The following is a 6,000-nucleotide window of genomic DNA, read 5'->3' on the forward strand; positions in this document are numbered from 1 at the left end:
TCGATCATCTGACCTAATGGCTCATCAGCAAATTCACACCGGGGAGCGGCCGTTCACTTGCTCAGACTGTGGGAAGGGATTCACTTTCTCATCTAAACTGAAGATACATCAGCGAGTTCAGACTGTGGAGAGGCCATTCACCTGTTCAGACTGTGGGAAGAGATTCACTCAGTCATTTGATCTCCAGGTACATCACCGTGTTCATACAGGGGAGAAACCGTTCACCTGTTCTGATTGTGGGAAGGGATTCCATGGACCACCTGACCTACGGAGACACCAATCAGTTCACACTGGGGAGAGGCCGTTCACCTGCTCAGTCTGTGGGAAGACATTCAGTCGGTCATCCGACCCACAAATTCACAAACGAGTTCACACTGGGGAGACGCCGTTCACCTGCTCAGACTGTGGGAAGACATTCACTCAGTCATGCCACCTACAGAGACACCAGCGAGTTCACACCGGGGAGAAGCCATTCACCTGCTCAGACTGTGGGAAGAGATTCACTCAATCATCCCACTACAGAGTCACCAGAGTGTTCACACTGGCGAGAGGCCGTTCGCCTGTAGTAAATGTGGGAAATGTGGTAAATGTTTCACTCAGTTATCTAACCTTGTGACACACTGCCGGGTTCACACTGGGAGAAACTTTCAATAAACTGCATGCTGGATATTTGTCCATCACCATTGCTGAATGCAATTTTGAGATTGACTGTCAGTGCTGAACTCTGCAATTATTGCTGCTGCTCACCACACCCAGTACAGCACCCTGGTCACTGGGCATGGGAGGAGTTTCTTCTGCTCCACATTCACCTTTAATGGGACTGGAGTTTAATATTCTGGATCTGAGACAAATAAACCACTTCTGTTTTGAAGTTTGTCATCAGTACTTAGTGAATTTATAACACACCTAGTGTACAGTAGAGAGTTAACTCAGGCCAACTGATCCTGCCAATGATTCAGTTCCATGACGGTCCTTTTAAATCTTCCCCTGTTCCCCTCTCGATCTCTCTGTGGTGATGAGTTCCAAACAGTCACCTCTCTGTGGGTGAAGACGTTTCCCTTGAATTTCCTGCAGACTGAAGAAGTCGAGCTGACTGCAGTTCTGTCTGAGATCTTCTTCACCCTTCAAATCTCTGGGCTGATGGAGAATGGCATTGGTAGTTAATTTCCTTATTCATGGCTGATTTTCACATTATGGGTCATTTTCCTGCTCCTAAAAGGTTCTTAGTCTAAAGACTGAAAGCAGAATGGGAAACCATCAATTGGATGTGCAACGTAGCAGAGTTAGAAACCAGAGGCAGGTCTGCACAGGGCAAAGTTTGGGGCTCTGGACAATGGTCGGGGTAAGAACATATGACGAGGAGAAGGGAATCAGCAGTGGGACGTGGCTGCAACAGAGTGGAAACATTTGGAAGCTGATTGACAGAGAAAATCTTTTGTTTGTCTGACTGATGACACAAGCAATACATGTGGTGAGGTGCTCCACTGGTTCAGGAACGTGTATGTTGGGAATAGTTTTATCGACTGAAGGAGCTGTTCCTGCTTGTTTATCCTGTAATATTTTATTCAGGTGGTTATTATGGATTGCCCTATCTGAAATAATGTTTTGATTATCGTATAATTTGTAAAATTTTGACGCTAAAACTGGATCAGGCTTGAATTTATGGTGTCTTTATGAAGTGATGGAGACTCTTAAAGCAAGATTTTGTTGAATGTTATTTGCTAAGATTGAGTGAAACTGCTGCAGGATCCTGGAATGTCTTGGATTGTGTCTGGTTTCTCTTGGCATTTTCTGCACTTACTACCCTGGTTGTATTTTATGTATTGTTGATTTTTTTTTAATGTCAACCAGTTTTTCCTGTAATTCCCTCGGATTCTGGGTAGTTGTCCCTAACTCTGAGTCGGGCACTCGATGTTTCTTTGTCAACACCTTGTCTGCTCAGATCACTGGGATGGCTTCCATCAGGGACATACTGATTACACTGGTTAGCGTTTTTCCCCAGAGTGATAATTCATTTTTCTGAGATGCCCTCTCATTTATGTTTGCTGCTCTGTACTTCATATCATAATTACATCTAATATCATAATGGCCAAAAAGAATAAGAGCAGAATTAGGTCCTCTGCCTGATCGAGTCTGCTCGGCCATTCAATTATGTCTGATCTTTTTTTGTCTTCTCCTCAACCCCAGTTCCCAGCCATCTCCCCGTAATCATTGATGCCATGTCAAGGATCTAACAATCTCTGCCTTAAATATAATCAATAACGTGGCTTCTGCAGCTGCATGAGGCAACAAATTCCACCGAATTACCACCCTCTGGCTAAAGAAATTTCTCTGCATCACTGTTTTGAATGGACTCCCCTCTATCCTGATGCTGTGCCCTCTTCCTAACTGGAAGACCATAATCTGTGGATTGGTGAGAATATCTCCTCGCTGACGATCAACACTGGCACTACTCAGGGGTGTGCGTTTAGCCCACTGCACTATTCTCCGTATGCACATGACTGTGTGGCTAGGCATAGCTCAAACAACATCTACAAATTTTCTGACGATACAAGCATTGTTGGTAGAATCTCAGGTGGTGATGCAAGGGCGTACAGGAGTGAGATATGCCAACTGGTGGAGTGGTGTCACAGTCAAAACCTAGCACTCAACATCAGTAAGACGCAAGAGCTGATTGTGAACTTGAGGAAGGGTAAGACGAAGAAACACATGCCAATCCTCACAGAGAGATCAGAAGTGGAGAGAGTTAGTATTAATTGTTCCCTCGAATGATAACCTCTACACGCGAAACTCATGCTGATTTGCTCATCATTCACTGTTATTGTTGCAAAATATTTCCCTACACTCCATCTGGAAAATTGGCTGCAATTTCTAATTGTGGAAAACACTCCCTCGTATTCCAGATATCACTCCAGAAATGATTTGCTTTCTAAATGGGCTATCCACATTGAGTGCAGCGCTACTCTCGACAGTGGCAGGAAGAGAACCATCCACCATGTGGGAATCAGATCCAAGTTCTCAGCACGGGAATGAATGAGAAAGATTCAAATGTGTTGGCAATTCAACATAACACAAACAACACAAACACATAACACTGGTTCGGGGAGGTTTTATTACTGTCCTGGTCAAAGCCCGACTAAAATATTTTATAATCGCAGACATTTTATCAGCCTGTGGTGCTGTAGGCCTTTGATCTTGTCTCCATCTGTTTGCATTCGGAGCTGTTGCTCCTGCTCTTTGAGACAGTAATTATAACTTTCTATACATTTGCTGATATTTTATTAACATTCCTGAAGCTGAAATGGTCTGAATTGGTAAAGTGTCACAGCTTCTGCGTTATTTTGAGGTGCACCACCGTTGTGAAGTGATGTGTTATTACAGTGTGTTTCTCGTTCGTATAAAATCCACCCCTATTAGGAGCAGAAAATCAGACGTGATACTTGTTTGTGTTTATTTTTGGGGTGAATTAGAAATTCTGATTAGAGTTGATTTGCTTCCTTTCACATTTTTTCCGACAAGGGAATCTCTGAAAACACGAAGGGTGAGAATTATTTCTGAATGATTAATTTATTCGTGCGTCTCCATCCATTTCAAATTTTGAAACAGATATTTGAAACATAACTAATTCAGCAGATGCTGGAAACCAAATATGAGTGAGGGTGAGGGAGAGGGAGAGGGAGGGGGAGGGGGAGGGGGAGAGAGAGAGAGAGAGAGAGAGAGAGAGAGAGAGAGAGAGAGAAAACACACGCTGGAGGAAGTCAGCAGGGCGGGCAGCATTTATGGAAATGGATAAACGGTTGACGTATCCGTTGAGACCTTTTTCAGGTCTGGAGATTAACGAGGGAGACGCCAGAAAAAAATGGCGTAAGGAGGGGAAAGGTGATAGAGGAAACCAGGTGAAAGGCGAAGGGCTGGAGCGGAAGGAATCTGATCAGAGCGGACAGTGGAGTACAGGAAAAACAGAAGCAGTTAGGAAGTGATAGGCAGGTGAAAATAGGCATGAACCCAGCGAGGTGAACAGAAGAAGATGGGAGAGGGAGGGATGTTTTTTGATCGTCATTCATAACACCAGGTTGGAGACTACCTAGACGGAAAATATGTTGTCGCTGCCCCGTCTTGAGGCAAGCCTCAGCACGGCACAAGAGGAAGCAATGGACTGAAAATGTCGGATTGGAAGTGGGAATCAGAATTAAAATGTCGGGACGCTGGGAAGCACCGCTTTTCACGCTGCCGCGATGGTGCTCGAGGAAATGAGGTTCCGTTTATCACTGGTCTCACCAATGTAGAGAAGGCCGCACCAAGGGCACCAGACACAACAGATGACCACAGCAGATCCACAGGTGAAATGTTGCTTACCTGGAGGGAACGCGTTTGGGCCTGGACTAATGGTTGGAGAGGAGATGAATGTGTGGGTGTAGCACTTGGGGGGCTTGCAGGGATAAGCGCCGTGAGGGAGTTAGGGGTGGAGGGCTGAAAGAAACGAGATTATGGAGGGAGTGATCCCTGCGGGAAGCGGCGAAATGAGTTGGGAGGTAGTGATATCTTTGTTGGTAGCATCGCTTTAAAAGTGGGATCAGCCTGTAGGCGTTCACCAGGTCTTCCACCACCTTAACAGTGATGGAGTTGCTCTTATCTACCACGCCATGACGTTCCGCACCCAAAAATCATAATTTGTAAATTCAGCCATTTCCAAAGAGATCGCAGAAAAAAAATTATCTTTACCTCCCCATCACCGCCACACAACCGCTCCCCACTTCCCACAGGGATCACTTCCTCCATTATTCCGTTTTCATTCCGAACCTCACTATTCATCTCCCTCCCGGTGTTTATCCCAGCAAGAGGCCACTGCGCTACAGCTGCCCATCCACGTCCTACCTCAGCACCAGTCTTTGTCTCCAAACAGCCCTTCCAGGTGAGGCAACAATCTACCTATGAATCCACTGGGGTGGTCTGTGTGTCCAGTGTTCCCGAGGCAGCCTTCTCTACATTGGCGAGACCCATCATTCATCGGGGACCTTTTCGTCGAGCAGCTCAGCTCCAGCGACCAAAAACAGATCTTCCCCCAGGCAAAACCTCCGATTCCGATTCCTATTCCTGTTCCGCAGCTTTCTCTTCTTCCACGATGAGACAATCCCCAGGATGGAGCAGCAACAACTTCCAGTCTATGTTGTCTGGGTAGCCTCAATCCTGATGGCATGAATATCGATTCTCCTTCCCGTGGAAAGAATGATCACCCTTCCACTTTTTATTCTATTCCTCAATCTGGCCTTTTACCTCTTCTCACCTGCCTATCTCTTCCGCATCGGTTCTCTCCAGCTTCCCTTTCTCCTATGGTCCATTCCCCAGTCCAGTCAGGTTCCTTCCTCTACATCACTTTAGTTTTCCCGTCCACCAGGCTTGACCTATCACCGTCCAGCTTCCCTTCTCCTCCTCCGTTACCTTTTTATTCTGGCGTCTCACCACTTCGTTTCCGGTCCTGGAGAAAGGTCTCGGCCCGGCACTTTGGCTGTTTATTCACTTCCATGGATGCCGCCCGACCTGTGGAGTTCCTCTGGCAGTTGGTTTGTGTCGCTTTTAGTACTTCTGTTGTGAGTGCGAGTCAAATGTGATATTTCCATGTTTTTGAGCCATTGATGCCTCACTGCCTTTCAATAATGAAGTTGAGTTAAAAACTCAAGATTTTTTAGTCTACAAATTTATTTGTCAGTTTCATTGCTCCGATTTGTGACTATCCCATTGACGGGTTGTATGTTATTAGTATGTTTATTAGGTTGTGGTGCGTTATAACATTGAAACTTTCAATGTGTTTGAACAGCAGCATTGTTTGTTATTCAGTGTCTTCTATACTTGCTTTGTTGTTTGGTACGTTTCTGGGGCTAACATTTGGTATTATGTTTGTGGTTGTAGTCTACACTATGTGGTGTATCCGAGAGGTTACCGAGTGTTTAAACCTCCTTAACGAACTGAACAAAGCTGTAGAGGCAATGGATGAGGTTGGTC

This window comes from Hypanus sabinus, unplaced genomic scaffold (genome assembly GCF_030144855.1).
Source record: "Hypanus sabinus isolate sHypSab1 unplaced genomic scaffold, sHypSab1.hap1 scaffold_1983, whole genome shotgun sequence".
NCBI lineage: Eukaryota > Metazoa > Chordata > Chondrichthyes > Myliobatiformes > Dasyatidae > Hypanus > Hypanus sabinus.